Source organism: Lissotriton vulgaris, unplaced genomic scaffold, assembly GCF_964263255.1.
Source record: "Lissotriton vulgaris unplaced genomic scaffold, aLisVul1.2 SCAFFOLD_301, whole genome shotgun sequence".
NCBI lineage: Eukaryota > Metazoa > Chordata > Amphibia > Caudata > Salamandridae > Lissotriton > Lissotriton vulgaris.
Window position 1 is genome coordinate 691,984 of NW_028244321.1, and position 25,293 is coordinate 717,276.

General features: G+C 41.0%; 8 non-coding genes across 8 annotated transcripts; all 8 read left to right on the forward strand.

Annotated features, from left to right (window-relative positions):
* The first annotated feature begins 2,808 nt into the window (after positions 1-2,808).
* TRNAH-GUG (transfer RNA histidin (anticodon GUG)) lies at positions 2,809-2,880 on the forward strand. Its single transcript has one exon. It is a non-coding gene; the product is annotated as a tRNA-His (tRNA).
* A 1,499-nt stretch (positions 2,881-4,379) lies between these two features.
* TRNAS-AGA (transfer RNA serine (anticodon AGA)) lies at positions 4,380-4,461 on the forward strand. Its single transcript has one exon. It is a non-coding gene; the product is annotated as a tRNA-Ser (tRNA).
* Positions 4,462-10,263: 5,802 nt separating this feature from the next.
* TRNAS-AGA (transfer RNA serine (anticodon AGA)) lies at positions 10,264-10,345 on the forward strand. Its single transcript has one exon. It is a non-coding gene; the product is annotated as a tRNA-Ser (tRNA).
* Positions 10,346-11,633: 1,288 nt separating this feature from the next.
* Positions 11,634-11,705, forward strand: TRNAH-GUG (transfer RNA histidin (anticodon GUG)). Its single transcript has one exon. It is a non-coding gene; the product is annotated as a tRNA-His (tRNA).
* Positions 11,706-13,204: 1,499 nt separating this feature from the next.
* TRNAS-AGA (transfer RNA serine (anticodon AGA)) lies at positions 13,205-13,286 on the forward strand. The gene has a single exon. It is a non-coding gene; the product is annotated as a tRNA-Ser (tRNA).
* Positions 13,287-17,514: 4,228 nt separating this feature from the next.
* On the forward strand, positions 17,515-17,586 carry TRNAH-GUG (transfer RNA histidin (anticodon GUG)). Its single transcript has one exon. It is a non-coding gene; the product is annotated as a tRNA-His (tRNA).
* A 4,440-nt stretch (positions 17,587-22,026) lies between these two features.
* On the forward strand, positions 22,027-22,108 carry TRNAS-AGA (transfer RNA serine (anticodon AGA)). Its single transcript has one exon. It is a non-coding gene; the product is annotated as a tRNA-Ser (tRNA).
* A 1,280-nt stretch (positions 22,109-23,388) lies between these two features.
* On the forward strand, positions 23,389-23,460 carry TRNAH-GUG (transfer RNA histidin (anticodon GUG)). Its single transcript has one exon. It is a non-coding gene; the product is annotated as a tRNA-His (tRNA).
* Positions 23,461-25,293: the final 1,833 nt, after the last annotated feature.

The following is a 25,293-nucleotide window of genomic DNA, read 5'->3' on the forward strand; positions in this document are numbered from 1 at the left end:
TGTTTTTGTAAAATGTCTATTAAAAACAGATCCTTTTCAATATTTAAACGATCTAACAACAAATTATTTAAACACACATGATTATAAGATGTAGGTATACTGTACTTACTGACATAAATTATCGTTCTTGAACATATTTGCGGTAAGGGGAGCGGAGCTCTCCCCCAGGCCAATCAGAATGCAGATGAATGCAGTTGCAGTTGAGTGACCTGTGTTGTGGCTGTCTACAGGGAATGCACATATGTAGCTGTCTCGCAGCCCAATCCAGACGTCAATTGAAGACAGGTTTTCATGCAAATGTAGCAGTAAGTGCAGAGAAATGCTCACTCTCTAAAAATGGCATTTATACAATAGTAAGATTAAATCCAACCTCACCAGTAGATAGGATTTATCAATAAATAAATAAAGCTTCTCCTCTCTGATATGGAATTACCCCCCAAAAAGTATAAGGGAATACCCAATGCTAACCTATGAGAGGGGCAGACCTCACAGTAGTGAAAAATGTAATAGACTGTTTGATACTACTAGGACATACAAACTACAACAGTACATGTCTTACCTTTTACTTACATAGCATGATGCCCCTAGGACTACTTAGGGCCTACCTTAGGGGTTACTGATATGTAATAAAATTGGAGTTTAAGGCTTGGCAAGTAGTTTTAAATGCCAAGTCGAAGTGGCAGTACACTGCAGCACAGGCACTGCAGTAGCAGGCTTGAGACAGGTTTGAAATGCTATTTCTTTGGGCGGCACAATCAGTCCCTGGGTATATGGTATACCACTTTACAAGGGGCTTTCAAGTAAATTAAATCTGTCAGTCAGGTATACTCCAATTATACACATGATTAGGGAAGAAGCACGTGCACTTCAGCACTGAATAGTAGCAATAAAGTGATCAGAGTCCTAAGGCCAACAAAAAGATACTGCAAAATGCGGAGGTGAAAATCAATAAGGTGGGGTTGGGACCACCTTAAGAATGCAAGGTCTAACAAAAACGAACTAAGGATAACATGAGTAAAACATCAGGTTTCTCTACAGCATTTGGTGAGACAAGTGGGCCTTCTTTTATCTTCCATAAATGAAATCTTTCCCGGACCCCTTTATTATATAGCTCTTCAAGGAAAAAATATAAAGCACTTACAAAGGAGCCTCAAATACTCAAAGATGGTAGACTTCTGTAATATGGGCCATATACTAAAAGCAGCACGAAAACAGAGAGCAATAGGGTCCAAAATACTTGAGTGACCCATGAGAGTATGCATGCAAGGCTATGGTATTCCAAACTAGAGATATACACATGCAATTTTTGTTTTTAGGAAAGAAAGTGCCTGCTGAAAAAAACATTATTTTTAAAAAGTGCATTGCAGAATATCAGGAATGTGCTGTGGGACACCTTGAAAACTTGCATACAGATTATGTGCACACGCCTTACAGTCAGTTGTTGTGGTCGAGTGGTTAAGGCGATGGACTAGAAATCCATTGGGGTCTCCCCGTGCATGTTCAAATCCTGCCGACAACGATAATCTTTTTAACATCGGCTACAATTTCAGAAGATAACCTTTAGTATTTCTTCCATGTCAGTTTTATAAATAGGTGGCTTATTTTGGTGTCACTATTGCCATATCACATATTTATTATCGCTCCCCATTTCATATCTTTGCTATAACTCTCGTCCTTCATTAGCGCTGGTGCAAACGCTTCACATTATTATACCCTGGCTCTCTCGGTCATACCTGTGCATGCACTTGAAACTTACTTTACCAATAAAAGAAGCAAATAGAGAAATAAGATTAAAGTGCTAGCTGGATTAGGCAAACACACTTCATAAAACTGCATTTTCTTTTCTATTCTCCCCCGTGTTACAAGCTTAACTGCTCCCTGTGTAATTTCTCTTAACCTGCTGTTCCTGGAAGAGAATTTCATCTACATGCTCTTTCTGTATTTTTTCCTAGTCTTTTCTTTCCCTTTTCTTAGATTTGTAACTGTTCCTTTACGTGCTCTATTTAGGCGCCATTAATCTCATTTGAGCTCCTTGTACCTGCTGCTGTTTTCTCCACACCTCATACTGTCTTTTCCCTCTTTCTCTCTTTCTCTGCGGTTGGTGGCTACTTTCCAAAGCGTCTGATGCTCCAATGTTCCTTCGTCTTGTTGTCAGACGTGAATTTGAAGAGCAACAAAATTAACAAGCCTTTACCACTCACACATGGCCGGAGTTTATACTTTAATTCAATGAGCAAAGAAAAGTGTGTTGCGGGGCCCCTACGAGCCAGGGTGCTTGCTTATTCATAATTAGGCATGCAGTCATTAGCCACAGCTCTGTTTATGGGTCACTGAGGTCAGTTTCAATAATTCCTCAAAAACCTAACCATGCAGTCCCCCCTAACTGTGTAGTTATTTTGCTTTACTGCTGTTTGTGTGATTAGCTGGGAGGAACTCACGGCAGCATCCTCCCAATAAAAGTGTAGATGGACCGTTCCTTAACTCTTTCTTGCTTCACATACAGATGGCTTGAGGAGGTACAGGGGAGATGCAGGTCTAATAAACAGAATAGAATATCTGCACCAGGTGTGTTTCTCTGCATTGGTGTCCCATCACAGGCCCACCAGTGTATGTGTGATCTTTGACTCCTGCCAGTTCACAAGCAGTCGGCCAGGAAACGGTTTCAGCCTATCAACCACTGAGGAGATAAAGCCTTTGTATAAGGAATGAGGAAGCAATGAACACATTCAGCCTATCACAGGAGTAGCCCTGAGTGTTCCGAATTATAATTTCTTCATGTCACTGTACGTTATTGAGCCCAAGTAGCTCGCCGTGATCGTATAGTGGTTAGTACTCTGCGTTGTGGCCGCAGCAACCTCGGTTCGAATCCGAGTCACGGCATTGTGGTTGGCAATGTCACGGCAGTTGGGTTTTTCCTTTACAGAATTCCCAAATGTACCAGTTGTTTTTGTAAAATGTCTATTAAAAACAGATCCTTTTCAATATTTAAACGATCTAACGACAAATTATTTAAACACACATGATTATAAGATGTAGGTATACTGTACTTACTGACATAAATTATCGTTCTTGAACATATTTGCGGTAAGGGGAGCGGAGCTCTCCCCCAGGCCAATCAGAATGCAGATGAATGCAGTTGCAGTTGAGTGACCTGTGTTGTGGCTGTCTACAGGGAATGCACATATGTAGCTGTCTCGCAGCCCAATCCAGACATCAATTGAAGACAGGTTTTCATGCAAATAGAGCAGTAAGTGCAGAGAAAGGCTCACTCTCTAAAAATGGCATTTATACAATAGTAAGATTAAATCCAACCTCACCAGTAGATAGGATTTATCAATAAATAAATAAAGCTTCTCCTCTCTGATATGGAATTACCCCCCAAAAAGTATAAGGGAATACCCAATGCTAACCAATGAGAGGGGCAGACCTCACAGTAGTGAAAAATGTAATAGACTGTTTGATACTACTAGGACATACAAACTACCACAGTACATGTCTTACCTTTTACTTACATAGCATGATGCCCCTAGGACTACCTAGGGCCTACCTTAGGGGTTACTGATATGTAATACAATTGGAGTTTAAGGCTTGGCAAGTAGTTTTAAATGCCAAGTCGAAGTGGCAGTACACTGCAGCACAGGCACTGCAGTAGCAGGCTTGAGACAGGTTTGAAATGCTATTTCTTTGGGCGGCACAATCAGTCCCTGGGTATATGGTATACCACTTTACAAGGGGCTTTCAAGTAAATTAAATCTGTCAGTCAGGTATACTCCAATTATACACATGATTAAGGAAGAAGCACGTGCACTTCAGCACTGATTAGTAGCGATAAAGTGATCAGAGTCCTAAGGCCAACAAAAAGATACAGCAAAATGCGGAGGTGAAAAGCAATAAGGTGGGGTTGGGACCACCTTAAGAATGCAAGGTCTAACAAAAACGAACTAAGGATAACATGAGTAAAACATCAGGTTTCTCTACAGCATTAGGTGAGACAAGTGGGCCTTCTTTTATCTTCCATAAATGCAATCTTTCCCGGACCCCTTTATTATATAGCTCTTCAAGGAAAAAATATAAAGCACTTACAAAGGAGCCTCAAATACTCAAAGATGGTAGACTTCTGTAATATGGGCCATATACTAAAAGCAGCACGAAAACAGAGTGCAATAGGGTCCAAAAAACGTGAGTGACCCATGAGAGTATGCATGCAAGCCTATGGTATTCCAAACTAGAGATATACGCATGCAATTTTTGTTTTTAGGAGAGAATGTGCCTGCTGAAAAATACATTATTTTTAAAAAGTGCATTGCAGAATATCAGGAATTTGCTGTGGGACACCTTGAAAACTTGCATACAGATTATGTGCACACGCCTTACAGTCAGTTGTTGTGGTCGAGTGGTTAAGGCGATGGACTAGAAATCCATTGGGGTCTCCCCGTGCAGGTTCAAATCCTGCCGACAACGATAATCTTTTTAACATCGGCTACAATTTCAGAAGATAACCTTTAGTATTTCTTCCATGTCAGTTTTATAAATAGGTGGCTTATTTTGGTGTCACTATTGCCATATCACATATTTATTATCGCTCCCCATTTCATATCTTTGCTATAACTCTCGTCCTTCATTAGCGCTGGTGCAAACGCTTCAAATTATTATACCCTGGCTCTCTCGGTCATACCTGTGCATGCACTTGAAACTTACTTTACCAATAAAAGAAGCAAATAGAGAAATAAGATAAAAGTGCTAGCTGGATTAGGCAAACACACTTCATAAAACTGCATTTTCTTTTCTATTCTCCCCCGTGTTACAAGCTTAACTGCTCCCTGTGTAATTTCTCTTAACCTGCTGTTCCTGGAAGAGAATTTCATCTACATGCTCTTTCTGTATTTTTTCCTAGTCTTTTCTTTCCCTTTTCTTAGATTTGTAACTGTTCCTTTACGTGCTCTATTTAGGCGCCATTAATCTCATTTGAGCTCCTTGTACCTGCTGCTGTTTTCTCCACACCTCATACTGTCTTTTCCCTCTTTCTCTCTTTCTCTGCGGTTGGTGGCTACTTTCCAAAGCGTCTGATGCCCCAATGTTCCTTCGTCTTGTTGTCAGACGTGAATTTGAAGAGCAACAAAATTAACAAGCCTTTACCACTCACACATGGCCGGAGTTTATACTTTAATTCAATGAGCAAAGAAAAGTGTGTTGCGGGGCCCCTACGAGCCAGGGTGCTTGCTTATTCATAATTAGGCATGCAGTCATTAGCCACAGCTCTGATTATGGGTCACTGAGGTCAGTTTCAATAATTCCTCAAAAATCTAACCATGCAGTCCCCCCTAACTGTGTAGTTATTTTGCTTTACTGCTGTTTGTGTGATTAGCTGGGAGGAGCTCACGGCAGCATCCTCCCAATAAAAGTGTAGATGGACCGTTCCTTAACTCTTTCTTGCTTCACATACAGATGGCTTGAGGAGGTACAGGGGAGATGCAGGTCTAATAAACAGAATAGAATATCTGCACCAGGTGTGTTTCTCTGCATTGGTGTCCCATCACAGGCCCACCAGTGTATGTGTGATCTTTGACTCCTGCCAGTTCACAAGCAGTCGGCCAGGAAACGGTTTCAGCCTATCAACCACTGAGGAGATAAAGCCTTTGTATAAGGAATGAGGAAGCAATGAACACATTCAGCCTATCACAGGAGTAGCCCTGAGTGTTCCGAATTATAATTTCTTCATGTCACTGTACGTTATTGAGCCCAAGTAGCTCGCCGTGATCGTATAGTGGTTAGTACTCTGCGTTGTGGCCGCAGCAACCTCGGTTTTAATCCGAGTCACGGCATTGTGGTTGGCAATGTCACGGCAGTTGGGTTTTTCCTTTACAGAATTCCCAAATGTACCAGTTGTTTTTGTAAAATGTCTATTAAAAACCGATCCTTTTCAATATTTAAACGATCTAACGACAAATTATTTAAACACACATGATTATAAGATGTAGGTATACTGTACTTACTGACATAAATTATCGTTCTTGAACATATTTGCGGTAAGGGGAGCGGGGCTCTCCCCCAGGCCAATCAGAATGCAGATGAATGCAGTTGCAGTTGAGTGACCTGTGTTGTGGCTGTCTATAGGGAATGCACATATGTAGCTGTCTCGCAGCTCAATCCAGACGTCAATTGAAGACAGGTTTTCATGCAAATAGAGCAGTAAGTGCAGAGAAATGCTCACTCTCTAAAAATGGCATTCATACAATAGTAAGATTAAATCCAACCTCACCAGTAGATAGGATTTATTAATAAATAAATAAAGCTTCTCCTCTCTGATATGGAATTACCCCCCAAAAAGTATAAGGGAATACCCAATGCTAACCTATGAGAGGGGCAGACCTCACAGTAGTGAAAAATGTAATAGACTGTTTGATACTACTAGGACATACAAACTACCACAGTACATGTCTTACCTTTTACTTACATAGCATGATGCCCCTAGGACTACCTAGGGCCTACCTTAGGGGTTACTGATAAGTAATAAAATTGGAGTTTAAGGCTTGGCAAGTAGTTTTAAATGCCAAGTCGAAGTGGCAGTACACTGCAGCACAGGCACTGCAGTAGCAGGCTTGAGACAGGTTTGAAATGCTATTTCTTTGGGCGGCACAATCAGTCCCTGGGTATATGGTATACCACTCTAAAAGGGGCTTTCAAGTAAATTAAATCTGTCAGTCAGGTATACTCCAATTATACACATGATTAGGGAAGAAGCACGTGCACTTCAGCACTGATTAGTAGTGATAAAGTGATCAGAGTCCTAAGGCCAACAAAAAGATACAGCAAAATGCGGAGGTGAAAATCAATAAGGTGGGGTTGGGACCACCTTAAGAATGCAAGGTCTAACAAAAACGAACTAAGGATAACATGAGTAAAACATCAGGTTTCTCTACAGCATTTGGTGAGACAAGTGGGCCTTCTTTTATCTTCCATAAATGAAATCTTTCCCGGACCCCTTTATTATATAGCTCTTCAAGGAAAAAATATAAAGCACTTACAAAGGAGCCTCAAATACTCAAAGATGGTAGACTTCTGTAATATGGGCCATATACTAAAAGCAGCACGAAAACAGAGAGCAATAGGGTCCAAAAAACTTGAGTGACCCATGAGAGTATGCATGCAAGCCTATGGTATTCCAAACTAGAGATATATGCATGCAATTTTTGTTTTTAGGAGAGAATGTGCCTGCTGAAAAAAACCTTATTTTTAAAAAGTGCATTGCAGAATATCAGGAATTTGCTGTGGGACACCTTGAAAACTTGCATACAGATTATGTGCACACACCTTGCAGTCAGTTGTTGTGGCCGAGTGGTTAAGGCGATGGACTAGAAATCCATTGGGGTCTCCCTGCGCAGGTTTGAATCCTGCCGACAACGAGAATCTTTTTAACATCGGCTACAATTTCAGAAGTTAACCTTTAGTATTTCTTCCATGTCAGTTTTATAAATAGGTGGCTTATTTTGGTGTCACTATTGCCATATCACATATTTATTATCGCTCCCCCTTTCATATCTTTGCTATAACTCTCGTCCTTCATTAGCGCTGGTGCAAACGCTTCAAATTATTATACCCTGGCTCTCTCGGTCATACCTGTGCATGCACTTGAAACTTACTTTACCAATAAAAGAAGCAAATAGAGAAATAAAATAAAAGTGCTAGCTGGATTAGGCAAACACACTTCATAAAACTGCATTTTCTTTTCTATTCTCCCCCGTGTTACAAGCTTAACTGCTCCCTGTGTAATTTCTCTTAACCTGCTGTTCCTGGAAGAGAATTTCATCTACAAGCTCTTTCTGTGTTTTTTCCTAGTCTTTTCTTTCCCTTTTCTTAGATTTGTAACTGTTCCTTTACGTGCTCTATTTAGGCGCCATTAATCTCATTTGAGCTCCTTGTACCTGCTGCTGTTTTCTCCACACCTCATACTGTCTTTTCCCTCTTTCTCTCTTTCTCTGCGGTTGGTGGCTACTTTCCAAAGCGTCTGATGCCCCAATGTTCCTTCGTCTTGTTGTCAGACGTGAATTTGAAAAGCAACAAAATTAACAAGCCTTTACCACTCACACATGGCAGAAGTTTATACTTTAATTCAATGAGCTAAGAAAAGTGTGTTGTGGGGCCCCTACGAGCTATGGTGCTTGCTTCATCATAATTAGGCATGCAGTCATTAGCCACAGCTCTGATTATGGGTCACTGAGGTCAGTTTCAATAATTCCTCAAAAACCTAACCATGCAGTCCCCCCTAACTGTGTAGTTATTTTGCTTTACTGCTGTTTGTGTGATTAGCTGGGAGGAACTCACGGCAGCATCCTCCCAATAAAAGTGTAGATGGACCGTTCCTTAACTCTTTCTTGCTTCACATACAGATGGCTTGAGGAGGTACAGGGGATATGCAGGTCTAATAAACAGAATAGAATATCTGCACCAGGTGTGTTTCTCTGCATTGGTGTCCCATCACAGGCCCACCAGTGTATGTGTGATCTTTGACTCCTGCCAGTTCACAAGCAGTCGGCCAGGAAACGGTTTCAGCCTATCAACCACTGAGGAGATAAAGCCTTTTTATAAGGAATGAGGAAGCAATGAACACATTCAGCCTATCACAGGAGTAGCCCTGAGTGTTCCGAATTATAATTTCTTCATGTCACTGTACGTTATTGAGCCCAAGTAGCTCGCCGTGATCGTATAGTGGTTAGTACTCTGCGTTGTGGCCGCAGCAACCTCGGTTTTAATCCGAGTCACGGCATTGTGGTTGGCAATGTCACGGCAGTTGGGTTTTTCCTTTACAGAATTCCCAAATGTACCAGTTGTTTTTGTAAAATGTCTATTAAAAACCGATCCTTTTCAATATTTAAACGATCTAACGACAAATTATTTAAACACACATGATTATAAGATGTAGGTATACTGTACTTACTGACATAAATTATCGTTCTTGAACATATTTGCGGTAAGGGGAGCGGGGCTCTCCCCCAGGCCAATCAGAATGCAGATGAATGCAGTTGCAGTTGAGTGACCTGTGTTGTGGCTGTCTACAGGGAATGCACATATGTAGCTGTCTCGCAGCCCAATCCAGACGTCAATTGAAGACAGGTTTTCATGCAAATAGAGCAGTAAGTGCAGAGAAATGCTCACTCTCTAAAAATGGCATTTATACAATAGTAAGATTAAATCCAACCTCACCAGTAGATAGGATTTATTAATAAATAAATAAAGCTTATCCTCTCTGATATGGAATTACCCCCCAAAAAGTATAAGGGAATACCCAATGCTAACCTATGAGAGGGGCAGACCTCACAGTAGTGAAAAATGTAATAGACTGTTTGATACTACTAGGACATACAAACTACTACAGTACATGTCTTACCTTTTACTTACATAGCATGATGCCCCTAGGACTACCTAGGGCCTACCTTAGGGGTTACTGATATGTAATAAAATTGGAGTTTAAGGCTTGGCAAGTAGTTTTAAATGCCAAGTCGAAGTGGCAGTACACTGCAGCACAGGCACTGCAGTAGCAGGCTTGAGACAGGTTTGAAATGCTATTTCTTTGGGCGGCACAATCAGTCCCTGGGTATATGGTATACCACTCTAAAAGGGGCTTTCAAGTAAATTAAATCTGTCAGTCAGGTATACTCCAATTATACACATGATTAGGGAAGAAGCACGTGCACTTCAGCACTGATTAGTAGCGATAAAGTGATCAGAGTCCTAAGGCCAACAAAAAGATACAGCAAAATGCGGAGGTGAAAAGCAATAAGGTGGGGTTGGGACCACCTTAAGAATGCAAGGTCTAACAAAAACGAACTAAGGATAACATGAGTAAAACATCAGGTTTCTCTACAGCATTTGGTGAGACAAGTGGGCCTTCTTTTATCTTCCATAAATGAAATCTTTCCCGGACCCCTTTATTATATAGCTCTTCAAGGAAAAAATTATAAAGCACTTACAAAGGAGCCTCAAATACTCAAAGATGGTAGACTTCTGTAATATGGGCCATATACTAAAAGCAGCACGAAAACAGAGAGCAATAGGGTCCAAAATACTTGAGTGACCCATGAGAGTATGCATGCAAGGCTATGGTATTCCAAACTAGAGATATACACATGCATTTTTGTTTTTAGGAGAGAATGTGCCTGCTGAAAAAAACATTATTTTTAAAAAGTGCATTGCAGAATATCAGGAATGTGCTGTGGGACACCTTGAAAACTTGCATACAGATTATGTGCACACGCCTTACAGTCAGTTGTTGTAGCCGAGTGGTTAAGGCGATGGACTAGAAATCCATTGGGGTCTCCCCGCGCAGGTTCGAATCCTGCCGACAACGAGAATCTTTTTAACATCGGCTACAATTTCAGAAGTTAACCTTTAGTATTTCTTCCATGTCAGTTTTATAAATAGGTGGCTTATTTTGGTGTCACTATTGCCATATCACATATTTATTATCGCTCCCCCTTTCATATCTTTGCTATAACTCTCGTCCTTCATTAGCGCTGGTGCAAACGCTTCAAATTATTATACCCTGGCTCTCTCGGTCATACCTGTGCATGCACTTGAAACTTACTTTACCAATAAAAGAAGCAAATAGAGAAATAAAATAAAAGTGCTAGCTGGATTAGGCAAACACACTTCATAAAACTGCATTTTCTTTTCTATTCTCCCCCGTGTTACAAGCTTAACTGCTCCCTGTGTAATTTCTCTGAACCTGCTGTCCCTGGAAGAGAATTTCATCTACAAGCTCTTTCTGTGTTTTTTCCTAGTCTTTTCTTTCCCTTTTCTTAGATTTGAACTGTTCCTTTACGTGCTCTATTTATGCGCCATTAATCTAATTTGAGCTCCTTGTACCTGCTGCTGTTTTCTCCACACCTCATACTGTCTTTTCCCTCTTTCTCTCTTTCTCTGCGGTTGGTGGCTACTTTCCAAAGTGTCTGATGCCCCAATGTTCCTTCGTCTTGTTTTCAGACGTGAATTTGAAAAACAACAAAATTAACAAGCCTTTACCACTCACACATGGCAGGAGTTTATACTTTAATTCAATGAGCTAAGAAAAGTGTGTTGCGGGGCCCCTACGAGCCATGGTGCTTGCTTCATCAGAATTAGGCATGCTGTCATTAGCCACAGCTCTGATTATGGGTCACTGAGGTCAGTTTCAATAATTCCTCAAAAACCTAACCATGCAGTCTCCCCTAACTGTGTAGTTATCTTGCTTTACTGCTGTTTGTGTGATTAGCTGGGAGGAGCTCACGGCATCATCCTCCCAATAAAAGTGTAGATGGACCGTTCCTTAACTCTTTCTTGCTTCACATACAGATGGCTTGAGGAGGTACAGGGGAGATGCAGGTCTAATAAACAGAATAGAATATCTACGCCAGGTGTGTTTATCTGCATTGGTGTACCATCACAGGCCCACCAGTGTATGTGTGATCTTTGACTCCTGCCAGTTCACAAGCAGGCGGCCAGGAAACGGTTTCAGCCTATCAACCACTGAGGAGATAAAGCCTTTGTATAAGGAATGAGGAAGCAATGAACACATTCAGCCTATCACAGGAGTAGCCCTGAGTGTTCCGAATTATAATTTCTTCATGTCACTGTACGTTATTGAGCCCAAGTTGCTCGCCGTGATCGTATAGTGGTTAGTACTCTGCGTTGTGGCCGCAGCAACCTCGGTTCGAATCCGAGTCACGGCATTGTGGTTGGCAATGTCACGGCAGTTGGGTTTTTCCTTTACAGAATTCCCAAATGTACCAGTTGTTTTTGTAAAATGTCTATTAAAAACAGATCCTTTTCAATATTTAAACGATCTAACGACAAATTATTTAAACACACATGATTATAAGATGTAGGTATACTGTACTTACTGACATAAATTATCGTTCTTGAACATATTTGCGGTAAGGGGAGCGGAGCTCTCCCCCAGGCCAATCAGAATGCAGATGAATGCAGTTGCAGTTGAGTGACCTGTGTTGACGCTGTCTACAGGGAATGCACATATGTAGCTGTCTCGCAGCCCAATCCAGACGTCAATTGAAGACAGGTTTTCATGCAAATAGAGCAGTAAGTGCAGAGAAATGCTCACTCTCTAAAAATGGCATTTATACAATAGTAAGATTAAATCCAACCTCACCAGTAGATAGGATTTATCAATAAATAAATAAAGCTTCTCCTCTCTGATATGGAATTACCCCCCAAAAAGTATAAGGGAATACCCAATGCTAACCAATGAGAGGGGCAGACCTCACAGTAGTGAAAAATGTAATAGACTGTTTGATACTACTAGGACATACAAACTACCACAGTACATGTCTTACCTTTTACTTACATAGCATGAAGCCCCTAGGACTACTTAGGGCCTACCTTAGGGGTTACTGATATGTAAAAAAATTGGAATTTAAGGCTTGACAAGTAGTTTTAAATGCCAAGTCGAAGTGGCAGTACACTGCAGCACAGGCACTGCAGTAGCAGGCTTGAGACAGGTTTGAAATGCTATTTCTTTGGGCGGCACAATCAGTCCCTGGGTATATGGTATACCACTTTACAAGGGGCTTTCAAGTAAATTAAATCTGTCAGTCGGGTATACTCCAATTATACACATGATTAAGGAAGAAGCACGTGCACTTCAGCACTGATTAGTAGCGATAAAGTGATCAGAGTCCTAAGGCCAACAAAAAGATACAGCAAAATGCGGAGGTGAAAAGCAATAAGGTGGGGTTGGGACCACCTTAAGAATGCAAGGTCTAACAAAAACGAACTAAGGATAACATGAGTAAAACATCAGGTTTCTCTACAGCATTTGGTGAGACAAGTGGGCCTTCTTTTATCTTCCATAAATGCAATCTTTCCCGGACCCCTTTATTATATAGCTCTTCAAGGAAAAAATATAAAGCACTTACAAAGGAGCCTCAAATACTCAAAGATGGTAGACTTCTGTAATTTGGGCCATATACTAAAAGCAGCACGAAAACAGAGTGCAATAGGGTCCAAAAAACGTGAGTGACCCATGAGAGTATGCATGCAAGCCTATGGTATTCCAAACTAGAGATATACGCATGCAATTTTTGTTTTTAGGAGAGAATGTGCCTGCTGAAAAATACATTATTTTTAAAAAGTGCATTGCAGAATATCAGGAATTTGCTGTGGGACACCTTGAAAACTTGCATACAGATTATGTGCAAACGCCTTACAGTCAGTTGTTGTGGCCGAGTGGTTAAGGCGATGGACTAGAAATCCATTGGGGTCTCCCCGTGCAGGTTCAAATCCTGCCGACAACGATAATCCTTTTAACATCGGCTACAATTTCAGAAGATAACCTTTAGTATTTCTTCCATGTCAGTTTTATAAATAGGTGGCTTATTTTGGTGTCACTATTGCCATATCACATATTTATTATCGCTCCCCATTTCATATCTTTGCTATAACTCTCGTCCTTCATTAGCGCTGGTGCAAACGCTTCAAATTATTATACCCTGGCTCTCTCGGTCATACCTGTGCATGCACTTGAAACTTACTTTACCAATAAAAGAAGCAAATAGAGAAATAAAATAAAAGTGCTAGCTGGATTAGGCAAACACACTTCATAAAACTGCATTTTCTTTTCTATTCTCCCCCGTGTTACAAGCTTAACTGCTCCCTGTGTAATTTCTCTTAACCTGCTGTTCCTGGAAGAGAATTTCATCTACATGCTCTTTCTGTATTTTTTCCTAGTCTTTTCTTTCCCTTTTCTTAGATTTGTAACTGTTCCTTTACGTGCTCTATTTAGGCGCCATTAATCTCATTTGAGCTCCTTGTACCTGCTGCTGTTTTCTCCACACCTCATACTGTCTTTTCCCTCTTTCTCTCTTTCTCTGTGGTTGGTGGCTACTTTCCAAAGCGTCTGATGCCCCAATGTTCCTTCGTCTTGTTGTCAGACGTGAATTTGAAGAGCAACAAAATTAACAAGCCTTTACCACTCACACATGGCCGGAGTTTATACTTTAATTCAATGAGCAAAGAAAAGTGTGTTGCGGGGCCCCTACGAGCCATGGTGCTTGCTTCATCATAATTAGGCATGCAGTCATTAGCCACAGCTCTGATTATGGGTCACTGAGGTCAGTTTCAATAATTCCTCAAAAACCTAACCATGCAGTCCCCCCTAACTGTGTAGTTATTTTGCTTTACTGCTGTTTGTGTGATTAGCTGGGAGGAGCTCACGGCAGCATCCTCCCAATAAAAGTGTAGATGGACCGTTCCTTAACTCTTTCTTGCTTCACATACAGATGGCTTGAGGAGGTACAGGGGAGATGCAGGTCTAATAAACAGAATAGAATATCTGCACCAGGTGTGTTTCTCTGCATTGGTGTCCCATCACAGGCCCACCAGTGTATGTGTGATCTTTGACTCCTGCCAGTTCACAAGCAGTCGGCCAGGAAACGGTTTCAGCCTATCAACCACTGAGGAGATAAAGCCTTTGTATAAGGAATGAGGAAGCAATGAACACATTTAGCCTATCACAGGAGTAGCCCTGAGTGTTCCGAATTATAATTTCTTCATGTCACTGTACGTTATTGAGCCCAAGTAGCTCGCCGTGATCGTATAGTGGTTAGTACTCTGCGTTGTGGCCGCAGCAACCTCGGTTTTAATCCGAGTCACGGCATTGTGGTTGGCAATGTCACGACAGTTGGGTTTTTCCTTTACAGAATTCCCAAATGTACCAGTTGTTTTTGTAAAATGTCTATTAAAAACAGATCCTTTTCAATATTTAAACGATCTAACGACAAATTATTTAAACACACATGATTATAAGATGTAGGTATACTGTACTTACTGACATAAATTATCGTTCTTGAACATATTTGCGGTAAGGGGAGCGGGGCTCTACCCCAGGCCAATCAGAATGCAGATGAATGCAGTTGCAGTTGAGTGACCTGTGTTGTGGCTGTCTACAGGGAATGCACATATGTAGCTGTCTCGCAGCCCAATCCAGACGTCAATTGAAGACAGGTTTTCATGCAAATAGAGCAGTAAGTGCAGAGAAATGCTCACTCTCTAAAAATGGCATTTATACAATAGTAAGATTAGATCCAACCTCACCAGTAGATAGGATTTATCAATAAATAAATAAAGCTTCTCCTCTCTGATATGGAATTACCCCCCAAAAAGTATAAGGGAATACCGAATGCTAACCAATGAGAGGGGCAGACCTCACAGTAGTGAAAAATGTAATAGACTGTTTGATACTACTAGGACATACAAACTACCACAGTACATGTCTTACCTTTTACTTACATAGCATGATGCCCCTAGGACTACTTAGTGCCTACCTTAGGGGTTACTGATATGTAATAAAATTGGAGTTTAAGGCTTGGCAAGTAGTTTTAAATGCCAAGTCGAAGTGGCAGTACACTGCAGCACAGGCACTGCAGTGGCAGGCTTGAGACAGGTTTGAAATGCTATTTCTTTGGGCGGCACAATCAGTCCCTGGGTATATGGTATACCACTTTACAAGGGGCTTTCAAGTAAATTAAATCTGTCAGTCAGGTATACTCCAATTATACACATGATTAGGGAAGAAGCACGTGCACTTCAGCACTGATTAGTAGCGATAAAGTGATCAGAGTCCTAAGGCCAACAAAAAGATACAGCAAAATGCGGAGGTGAAAAGCAATAAGGTGGGGTTGGGACCACCTTAAGAATGCAAGGTCTAACAAAAACGAACTAAGGATAACATGAGTAAAACATCAGGTTTCTCTACAGCATTTGGTGAGACAAGTGGGCCTTCTTTTATCTTCCATAAATGCAATCTTTCCCGGACCCCTTTATTATATAGCTCTTCAAGGAAACAATATAAAGCACTTACAAAGGAGCCTCAAATACTCAAAGATGGTAGACTTCTGTAATATGGGCCATATACTAAAAGCAGCACGAAAACAGAGTGCAATAGGGTCCAAAAAACTTGAGTGACCCATGAGAGTATGCATGCAAGCCTATGGTATTCCAAACTAGAGATATACGCATGCAATTTTTGTTTTTAGGTGAGAATGTGCCTCCTGAAAAAAACATTATTTTTAAAAAGTGCATTGCAGAATATCAGGAATTTGCTGTGGGACACCTTGAAAACTTGCATACAGATTATGTGCACACCCCTTGCAGTCAGTTGTTGTGTCCGAGTGGTTAAGGCGATGGACTAGAAAAACATTGGGGTCTACCCGCGCAGGTTCGAATCCTGCCGACAACGAGAATCTTTTTAACATCGGCTACAATTTCAGAAGTTAACCTTTAGTATTTCTTCCATGTCAGTTTTATAAATAGGTGGCTTATTTTGGTGTCACTATTGCCATATCACATATTTATTATCGCTCCCCCTTTCATATCTTTGCTATAACTCTCGTCCTTCATTAGCGCTGGTGCAAACGCTTCAAATTATCATACCCTGGCTCTCTCGGTCATACCTGTGCATGCACGTGAAACTTACTTTACCAATAAAAGAAGCAAATAGAGAAATAAAATAAAAGTGCTAGCTGGATTAGGCAAACACACTTCATAAAACTGCATTTTCTTTTCTATTCTCCCCCGTGTTACAAGCTTAACTGCTCCCTGTGTAATTTCTCTTAACCTGCTGTCCCTGGAAGAGAATTTCATCTACAAGCTCTTTCTGTGTTTTTTCCTAGTCTTTTCTTTCCCTTCTTAGATTTGAACTGTTCCTTTACGTGCTCTATTTATGCGCCATTAATCTCATTTGAGCTCCTTGTACCTGCTGCTGTTTTCTCCACACCTCATACTGTCTTTTCCCTCTTTCTCTCTTTCTCTGCAGTTGGTGGCTACTTTCCAAAGCGTCTGATGCCCCAATGTTCCTTCGTCTTGTTGTCAGACGTGAATTTGAAAAGCAACAAAATTAACAAGCCTTTACCACTCACACATGGCAGGAGTTTATACTTTAATTCAATGAGCTTAGAAAAGTGTGTTGTGGGGCCCCTACGAGCCATGGTTCTTGCTTCATCATAATTAGGCATGCAGTCATTAGCCACAGCTCTGATTATGGGTCACTGAGGTCAGTTTCAATAATTCCTCAAAAACCTAACCATGCAGTCCCCCCTAACTGTGTAGTTATCTTGCTTTACTGCTGTTTGTGTGATTAGCTGGGAGGAGCTCACGGCAGCATCCTCCCAATAAAAGTGTAGATGGACCGTTCCTTAACTCTTTCTTGCTTCACATACAGATGGCTTGAGGAGGTACAGGGGAGATGCAGGTCTAATAAACAGAATAGAATATCTGCGCCAGGTGTGTTTCTCTGCATTGGTGTCCCATCACAGGCCCACCAGTGTATGTGTGATCTTTGACTCCTGCCAGTTCACAATCAGGCGGCCAGGAAACGGTTTCAGCCTATCAACCACTGAGGAGATAAAGCCTTTGTATAAGGAATGAGGAAGCAATGAACACATTCAGCCTATCACAGGAGTAGCCCTGAGTGTTCCAAATTATAATTTCTTCATGTCACTGTACGTTATTGAGCCCAAGTAGCTCGCCGTGATCGTATAGTGGTTAGTACTCTGCGTTGTGGCCGCAGCAACCTCGGTTCGAATCCGAGTCACGGCATTGTGGTTGGCAATGTCACGGCAGTTTGGTTTTTCCTTTACAGAATTCCCAAGTGTACCAGTTGTTTTTGTAAAATGTCTATTAAAAACAGATCCTTTTCAATATTTAAACGATCTAACAACAAATTATTTAAACACACATGATTATAAGATGTAGGTATACTGTACTTACTGACATAAATTATCGTTCTTGAACATATTTGCGGTAAGGGGAGCGGAGCTCTCCCCCAGGCCAATCAGAATGCAGATGAATGCAGTTGCAGTTGAGTGACCTGTGTTGTGGCTGTCTACAGGGAATGCACATATGTAGCTGTCTCGCAGCCCAATCCAGACGTCAATTGAAGACAGGTTTTCATGCAAATGTAGCAGTAAGTGCAGAGAAATGCTCACTCTCTAAAAATGGCATTTATACAATAGTAAGATTAAATCCAACCTCACCAGTAGATAGGATTTATCAATAAATAAATAAAGCTTCTCCTCTCTGATATGGAATTACCCCCCAAAAAGTATAAGGGAATACCCAATGCTAACCTATGAGAGGGGCAGACCTCACAGTAGTGAAAAATGTAATAGACTGTTTGATACTACTAGGACATACAAACTACAACAGTACATGTCTTACCTTTTACTTACATAGCATGATGCCCCTAGGACTACTTAGGGCCTACCTTAGGGGTTACTGATATGTAATAAAATTGGAGTTTAAGGCTTGGCAAGTAGTTTTAAATGCCAAGTCGAAGTGGCAGTACACTGCAGCACAGGCACTGCAGTAGCAGGCTTGAGACAGGTTTGAAATGCTATTTCTTTGGGCGGCACAATCAGTCCCTGGGTATATGGTATACCACTTTACAAGGGGCTTTCAAGTAAATTAAATCTGTCAGTCAGGTATACTCCAATTATACACATGATTAGGGAAGAAGCACGTGCACTTCAGCACTGAATAGTAGCAATAAAGTGATCAGAGTCCTAAGGCCAACAAAAAGATACTGCAAAATGCGGAGGTGAAAATCAATAAGGTGGGGTTGGGACCACCTTAAGAATGCAAGGTCTAACAAAAACGAACTAAGGATAACATGAGTAAAACATCAGGTTTCTCTACAGCATTTGGTGAGACAAGTGGGCCTTCTTTTATCTTCCATAAATGAAATCTTTCCCGGACCCCTTTATTATATAGCTCTTCAAGGAAAAAATATAAAGCACTTACAAAGGAGCCTCAAATACTCAAAGATGGTAGACTTCTGTAATATGGGCCATATACTAAAAGCAGCACGAAAACAGAGAGCAATAGGGTCCAAAATACTTGAGTGACCCATGAGAGTATGCATGCAAGGCTATGGTATTCCAAACTAGAGATATACACATGCAATTTTTGTTTTTAGGAAAGAAAGTGCCTGCTGAAAAAAACATTATTTTTAAAAAGTGCATTGCAGAATATCAGGAATGTGCTGTGGGACACCTTGAAAACTTGCATACAGATTATGTGCACACGCCTTACAGTCAGTTGTTGTGGTCGAGTGGTTAAGGCGATGGACTAGAAATCCATTGGGGTCTCCCCGTGCATGTTCAAATCCTGCCGACAACGATAATCTTTTTAACATCGGCTACAATTTCAGAAGATAACCTTTAGTATTTCTTCCATGTCAGTTTTATAAATAGGTGGCTTATTTTGGTGTCACTATTGCCATATCACATATTTATTATCGCTCCCCATTTCATATCTTTGCTATAACTCTCGTCCTTCATTAGCGCTGGTGCAAACGCTTCACATTATTATACCCTGGCTCTCTCGGTCATACCTGTGCATGCACTTGAAACTTACTTTACCAATAAAAGAAGCAAATAGAGAAATAAGATAAAAGTGCTAGCTGGATTAGGCAAACACACTTCATAAAACTGCATTTTCTTTTCTATTCTCCCCCGTGTTACAAGCTTAACTGCTCCCTGTGTAATTTCTCTTAACCTGCTGTTCCTGGAAGAGAATTTCATCTACATGCTCTTTCTGTATTTTTTCCTAGTCTTTTCTTTCCCTTTTCTTAGATTTGTAACTGTTCCTTTACGTGCTCTATTTAGGCGCCATTAATCTCATTTGAGCTCCTTGTACCTGCTGCTGTTTTCTCCACACCTCATACTGTCTTTTCCCTCTTTCTCTCTTTCTCTGCGGTTGGTGGCTACTTTCCAAAGCGTCTGATGCTCCAATGTTCCTTCGTCTTGTTGTCAGACGTGAATTTGAAGAGCAACAAAATTAACAAGCCTTTACCACTCACACATGGCCGGAGTTTATACTTTAATTCAATGAGCAAAGAAAAGTGTGTTGCGGGGCCCCTACGAGCCAGGGTGCTTGCTTATTCATAATTAGGCATGCAGTCATTAGCCACAGCTCTGTTTATGGGTCACTGAGGTCAGTTTCAATAATTCCTCAAAAACCTAACCATGCAGTCCCCCCTAACTGTGTAGTTATTTTGCTTTACTGCTGTTTGTGTGATTAGCTGGGAGGAACTCACGGCAGCATCCTCCCAATAAAAGTGTAGATGGACCGTTCCTTAACTCTTTCTTGCTTCACATACAGATGGCTTGAGGAGGTACAGGGGAGATGCAGGTCTAATAAACAGAATAGAATATCTGCACCAGGTGTGTTTCTCTGCATTGGTGTCCCATCACAGGCCCACCAGTGTATGTGTGATCTTTGACTCCTGCCAGTTCACAAGCAGTCGGCCAGGAAACGGTTTCAGCCTATCAACCACTGAGGAGATAAAGCCTTTGTATAAGGAATGAGGAAGCAATGAACACATTCAGCCTATCACAGGAGTAGCCCTGAGTGTTCCGAATTATAATTTCTTCATGTCACTGTACGTTATTGAGCCCAAGTAGCTCGCCGTGATCGTATAGTGGTTAGTACTCTGCGTTGTGGCCGCAGCAACCTCGGTTTTAATCCGAGTCACGGCATTGTGGTTGGCAATGTCACGGCAGTTGGGTTTTTCCTTTACAGAATTCCCAAATGTACCAGTTGTTTTTGTAAAATGTCTATTAAAAACCGATCCTTTTCAATATTTAAACGATCTAACGACAAATTATTTAAACACACATGATTATAAGATGTAGGTATACTGTACTTACTGACATAAATTATCGTTCTTGAACATATTTGCGGTAAGGGGAGCGGGGCTCTCCCCCAGGCCAATCAGAATGCAGATGAATGCAGTTGCAGTTGAGTGACCTGTGTTGTGGCTGTCTACAGGGAATGCACATATGTAGCTGTCTCGCAGCCCAATCCAGACGTCAATTGAAGACAGGTTTTCATGCAAATAGAGCAGTAAGTGCAGAGAAATGCTCACTCTCTAAAAATGGCATTTATACAATAGTAAGATTAAATCCAACCTCACCAGTAGATAGGATTTATTAATAAATAAATAAAGCTTCTCCTCTCTGATATGGAATTACCCCCCAAAAAGTATAAGGGAATACCCAATGCTAACCTATGAGAGGGGCAGACCTCACAGTAGTGAAAAATGTAATAGACTGTTTGATACTACTAGGACATACAAACTACTACAGTACATGTCTTACCTTTTACTTACATAGCATGATGCCCCTAGGACTACCTAGGACCTACCTTAGGGGTTACTGATATGTAATAAAATTGGAGTTTAAGGCTTGGCAAGTAGTTTTAAATGCCAAGTCGAAGTGGCAGTACACTGCAGCACAGGCACTGCAGTAGCAGGCTTGAGACAGGTTTGAAATGCTATTTCTTTGGGCGGCACAATCAGTCCCTGGGTATATGGTATACCACTCTAAAAGGGGCTTTCAAGTAAATTAAATCTGTCAGTCAGGTATACTCCAATTATACACATGATTAGGGAAGAAGCACGTGCACTTCAGCACTGATTAGTAGCGATAAAGTGATCAGAGTCCTAAGGCCAACAAAAAGATACAGCAAAATGCGGAGGTGAAAAGCAATAAGGTGGGGTTGGGACCACCTTAAGAATGCAAGGTCTAACAAAAACGAACTAAGGATAACATGAGTAAAACATCAGGTTTCTCTACAGCATTTGGTGAGACAAGTGGGCCTTCTTTTATCTTCCATAAATGAAATCTTTCCCGGACCCCTTTATTATATAGCTCTTCAAGGAAAAAATATAAAGCACTTACAAAGGAGCCTCAAATACTCAAAGATGGTAGACTTCTGTAATATGGGCCATATACTAAAAGCAGCACGAAAACAGAGAGCAATAGGGTCCAAAATACTTGAGTGACCCATGAGAGTATGCATGCAAGGCTATGGTATTCCAAACTAGAGATATACACATGCATTTTTGTTTTTAGGAGAGAATGTGCCTGCTGAAAAAAACATTATTTTTAAAAAGTGCATTGCAGAATATCAGGAATGTGCTGTGGGACACCTTGAAAACTTGCATACGGATTATGTGCACACGCCTTACAGTCAGTTGTTGTAGCCGAGTGGTTAAGGCGATGGACTAGAAATCCATTGGGGTCTCCCCGCGCAGGTTCGAATCCTGCCGACAACGAGAATCTTTTTAACATCGGCTACAATTTCAGAAGTTAACCTTTAGTATTTCTTCCATGTCAGTTTTATAAATAGGTGGCTTATTTTGGTGTCACTATTGCCATATCACATATTTATTATCGCTCCCCCTTTCATATCTTTGCTATAACTCTTGTCCTTCATTAGCGCTGGTGCAAACGCTTCAAATTATTATACCCTGGCTCTCTCGGTCATACCTGTGCATGCACTTGAAACTTACTTTAGCAATAAAAGAAGCAAATAGAGAAATAAAATAAAAGTGCTAGCTGGATTAGGCAAACACACTTCATAAAACTGCATTTTCTTTTCTATTCTCCCCCGTGTTACAAGCTTAACTGCTCCCTGTGTAATTTCTCTTAACCTGCTGTCCCTGGAAGAGAATTTCATCTACAAGCTCTTTCTGTGTTTTTTCCTAGTCTTTTCTTTCCCTTTTCTTAGATTTGAACTGTTCCTTTACGTGCTCTATTTATGCGCCATTAATCTCATTTGAGCTCCTTGTACCTGCTGCTGTTTTCTCCACACCGCATACTGTCTTTTCCCTCTTTCTCTGCGGTTGGTGGCTACTTTCCAAAGTGTCTGATGCCCCAATGTTCCTTCGTCTTGTTGTCAGACGTGAATTTGAAAAGCAACAAAATTAACAAGCCTTTACCACTCACACATGGCCGGAGTTTATACTTTAATTCAATGAGCTAAGAAAAGTGTGTTGCGGGGCCCCTACGAGCCATGGTGCTTGCTTCATCATAATTAGGCATGCTGTCATTAGCCACAGCTCTGATTATGGGTCACTGAGGTCAGTTTCAATAATTCCTCAAAAACCTAACCATGCAGTCTCCCCTAACTGTGTAGTTATCTTGCTTTACTGCTGTTTGTGTGATTAGCTGGGAGGAGCTCACGGCATCATCCTCCCAATAAAAGTGTAGATGGACCGTTCCTTAACTCTTTCTTGCTTCACATACAGATGGCTTGAGGAGGTACAGGGGAGATGCAGGTCTAATAAACAGAATAGAATATCTACGCCAGGTGTGTTTATCTGCATTGGTGTACCATCACAGGCCCACCAGTGTATGTGTGATCTTTGACTCCTGCCAGTTCACAAGCAGGCGGCCAGGAAACGGTTTCAGCCTATCAACCACTGAGGAGATAAAGCCTTTGTATAAGGAATGAGGAAGCAATGAACACATTCAGCCTATCACAGGAGTAGCCCTGAGTGTTCCAAATTATAATTTCTTCATGTCACTGTACGTTATTGAGCCCAAGTTGCTCGCCGTGATCGTATAGTGGTTAGTACTCTGCGTTGTGGCCGCAGCAACCTCGGTTCGAATCCGAGTCACGGCATTGTGGTTGGCAATGTCACGGCAGTTGGGTTTTTCCTTTACAGAATTCCCAAATGTACCAGTTGTTTTTGTAAAATGTCTATTAAAAACAGATCCTTTTCAATATTTAAACGATCTAACGACAAATTATTTAAACACACATGATTATAAGATGTAGGTATACTGTACTTACTGACATAAATTATCGTTCTTGAACATATTTGCGGTAAGGGGAGCGGAGCTCTCCCCCAGGCCAATCAGAATGCAGATGAATGCAGTTGCAGTTGAGTGACCTGTGTTGTCGCTGTCTACAGGGAATGCACATATGTAGCTGTCTCGCAGCCCAATCCAGACGTCAATTGAAGACAGGTTTTCATGCAAATAGAGGAGTAAGTGCAGAGAAATGCTCACTCTCTAAAAATGGCATTTATACAATAGTAAGATTAAATCCAACCTCACCAGTAGATAGGATTTATCAATAAATAAATAAAGCTTCTCCTCTCTGATATGGAATTACCCCCCAAAAAGTATAAGGGAATACCCAATGCTAACCAATGAGAGGGGCAGACCTCACAGTAGTGAAAAATGTAATAGACTGTTTGATACTACTAGGACATACAAACTACCACAGTACATGTCTTACCTTTTACTTACATAGCATGAAGCCCCTAGGACTACTTAGGGCCTACCTTAGGGGTTACTGATATGTAATAAAATTGGAGTTTAAGGCTTGGCAAGTAGTTTTAAATGTCAAGTTGAAGTGGCAGTACACTGCAGCACAGGCACTGCAGTAGCAGGCTTGAGACAGGTTTGAAATGCTATTTCTTTGGGCGGCACAATCAGTCCCTGGGTATATGGTATACCACTTTACAAGGGGCTTTCAAGTAAATTAAATCTGTCAGTCAGGTATACTCCAATTATACACATGATTAAGGAAGAAGCACGTGCACTTCAGCACTGATTAGTAGCGATAAAGTGATCAGAGTCCTAAGGCCAACAAAAAGATACAGCAAAATGCGGAGGTGAAAATCAATAAGGTGGGGTTGGGACCACCTTAAGAATGCAAGGTCTAACAAAAACGAACTAAGGATAACATGAGTAAAACATCAGGTTTCTCTACAGCATTTGGTGAGACAAGTGGGCCTTCTTTTATCTTCCATAAATGAAATCTTTCCCGGACCCCTTTATTATATAGCTCTTCAAGGAAAAAATATAAAGCACTTACAAAGGAGCCTCAAATACTCAAAGATGGTAGACTTCTGTAATATGGGCCATATACTAAAAGCAGCACGAAAACAGAGAGCAATAGGGTCCAAAATACTTGAGTGACCCATGAGAGTATGCATGCAAGGCTATGGTATTCCAAACTAGAGATATACACATGCAATTTTTGTTTTTAGGAAAGAAAGTGCCTGCTGAAAAAAACATTATTTTTAAAAAGTGCATTGCAGAATATCAGGAATGTGCTGTGGGACACCTTGAAAACTTGCATACAGATTATGTGCACCCGCCTTACAGTCAGTTGTTGTGGTCGAGTGGTTAAGGCGATGGACTAGAAATCCATTGGGGTCTCCCCGTGCATGTTCAAATCCTGCCGACAACGATAATCTTTTTAACATCGGCTACAATTTCAGAAGATAACCTTTAGTATTTCTTCCATGTCAGTTTTATAAATAGGTGGCTTATTTTGGTGTCACTATTGCCATATCACATATTTATTATCGCTCCCCATTTCATATCTTTGCTATAACTCTTGTCCTTCATTAGCGCTGGTGCAAACGCTTCAAATTATTATACCCTGGCTCTCTCGGTCATACCTGTGCATGCACTTGAAACTTACTTTACCAATAAAAGA